Genomic DNA, 2,682 nt, shown 5'->3' with positions numbered 1-2,682 from the left:
CATCAAAGTTTCTAGTAGCAACATGCACATAGTATTCAAATGGACAAGTACAGTCGATAGTCTTATCCATAGGATTTTATGCACCTAACATGTCCTATATTTGAATGCACTGGAGCTGCCACTATATATATATATATATATATATATATACCACCACAAGGCTTGCGTTCCTCTCTATAGAATAATCAAGATAGAAAATTATACTATAGTTTTCAGTACTAGTACTGCTTGCTGTAATTCATTCACTTCTGTCATACCATAAATGATGCGTTGGTTACTGATGGTAGCGGAGTTACCACATAATCACAAATGTTTGGAGCAAGTATTTCCGTGGATCAACAAATTTTAGTATTTTTGAGATATTATTTTCAACAGGAAAATGTAAATGCTGTTTTTAGCGCTCTCTTTTCTCATCACACCATCATAAAGTACAAAACAAAAGGAATAAAAAAATATCACGGGCCCCTGTCAAGGCCTTTATTGATGTTTAAATTTAATAAACTTGTCTGATAAAAATCTGAATCATCTGAGAAGAAGTACCCCTCCTATCAAATGTTGTTTATAGAATGATCATTTCATGTACAGATTATTATCTATTTTGCTATGTGTGTTGCCAGGAGACGGTGAAGAGTGCAGCTTGTACTGTATACTGGTTATGATACTTTTCCTAGTCATCGGTACCAACTGAGCTTAGAAGTAGCTAGGACAACATTCTGGTGAATTGCACAGTAAGATACTGTACATTTGTTTGTTTGTTTACCAGTAGTGAATTATTGTTATCCGCCTGTAGATGTTAATTCATGACAATATACTTTACTTGTTAGCAGCAGCATGCGGAATCCATTTCATCAGTATAACCAGCAAACCTAGCTAACCAAGCAAGCATAGCAACCAACTAACTTGGTTAGCAAGCATAGCTAACCAGCAAACCTTTCAAAGATCAAGATACTCTAATAGAACAGTCAATGAAATCAAAATCCTTTAATAAAACAGTCACCACAGATTATTTTGGGGATGATTACAAAATCTATCTGATAATCAGTTTTGTGAGGTTAATTTTCAACTCAGTAAAAACATTTAGAAATTTCAAGAATTGTAAATTAACAACCTTGTCAACATTTTGGACCGTGACTGGTCACTGCACTCCATGGCCAGATGTGTCTGCACCTCTGGAAATCCCCTTTCAAAAATCCTAGATCCGCCCCTGGGTTGTTGCCTTCTTTACTTTACAATAATCAAATTTGTTATGACACCCCATTCTGTGGCCATCATGGCCTTTGTCCGTGGCTTCTCCGGGGTACACCCAAGACACTAATCACCCTAGATATGCAAGTGTAGATGTATGCAACCACAACAAGGCGAGTAAATACCTCTTCGCTTGCAGGCATGATGAAGCAGTTTCATTGTTATTGTGTTGCATTGCATACAATTTACAATAACCAAAAATGAATGATATACATAAAAGGTGGATAAAATCTATGCTATTGTTGTTGCAGCTAACACCAGCCCTGCAGATTATACACAGAGAATAGCATATACCAGGTACCCATCACCACAGTTGGGTTGGTAGACTACCATCTAATACTTAGCTGCAGCACTTACAGTACAAGGCAGCATATATTTCCACTCATCATTTTCTGATGGCCAAGCATGTCTTTAATTAGTGTCATGTTTGTTTACTGTATAACGTATTGTTAATTATCCTTTTGCAACTGATAATTAATGGTAAGAATAGTTTTACGGCATGTATTGTACATTGCACTGTTTTAAGTAATCCTGACCCAACCACTCCAGTCCACTTACTATGTGGTAGGAAGATAGTTTGTGTACCATACCACATGACCCCACAGTATAATCAGTGTTATCCTGACTTTACATGGGTGTATCTGTAACCTTCTTTCCACTGGTTATTGGTGTGTTAATTAGTAAAATGTGTTGATACACTTGTATATTTTTGCTATCTAGTATAGTGACAGGACAGAGATGTCATTGAGTCATTGAAGCCAGTCATCTTTCAATGATAATCTACTTTTGTATTGTCGTCTGATCATACAACTGACAATACACTTTAGTCGAACAAGAAGGCAAGCACTACAGATTACATACACACACGCATGCACACGCCAACCCTCTCTCCCCTCCTGCACATACACGCACTCCTCCACCCACACACACACACACACACTACACATACTTACGGAGTTTACATACGTGACTAGTACAAGCCATGCTTTACCTAATCATTTTGCGCTGCTTACATTAAGCTGTGTTTGTTTTATAGTGTTGGATGGACCTATCAAGCATCCAGGCTGTGTTGCAGCATAGATATTAGAGCACACACCGGGATTGGAAACGCACCAATAGATCCGTACAAACACTCCGCACCTTATTAAATTAACCATAAAATCGAAAATATACGTACGTGTACTGAAAGCGGTTAATGCCATGTAGTGAATGGCGTGCTTCTCGGCGTGCTTACACGGCTGTAACGACATGTAGAAGGAAAATGGTGGAGGAATTCTTGTACCAGTCGATGCAGCATTACGTAAGTATCATACATTGAAGCGCGAGTAGAATGAGTAGGCTAGAATGTAAGTTTCATTCATGGCCTTGCCACTTTTTTCCCTGTAGTCTAACGAAACAACCTTCCAATCGCCATTCCTTTTGAACTTAGGTGTGTTT

The 2,682-nt window shown here is 38.1% G+C and overlaps 1 long non-coding RNA gene across 1 annotated transcript; it reads left to right on the top strand.

The window, feature by feature from the left end:
- Window positions 1-371: 371 nt before the first annotated feature.
- LOC136246029 (uncharacterized) lies at window positions 372-2,389 on the top strand. The gene is made up of 3 exons (XR_010696215.1): window positions 372-728; window positions 1,966-2,084; window positions 2,282-2,389. It is a non-coding gene; the product is annotated as an uncharacterized lncRNA (long non-coding RNA).
- Window positions 2,390-2,682: the final 293 nt, after the last annotated feature.

The sequence above is a fragment of the Dysidea avara genome, chromosome 15, assembly GCF_963678975.1.
Source record: "Dysidea avara chromosome 15, odDysAvar1.4, whole genome shotgun sequence".
NCBI classification, from domain to species: Eukaryota; Metazoa; Porifera; class Demospongiae; order Dictyoceratida; family Dysideidae; genus Dysidea; species Dysidea avara.
This window is presented reverse-complemented; position numbering and strand designations above follow the sequence as displayed.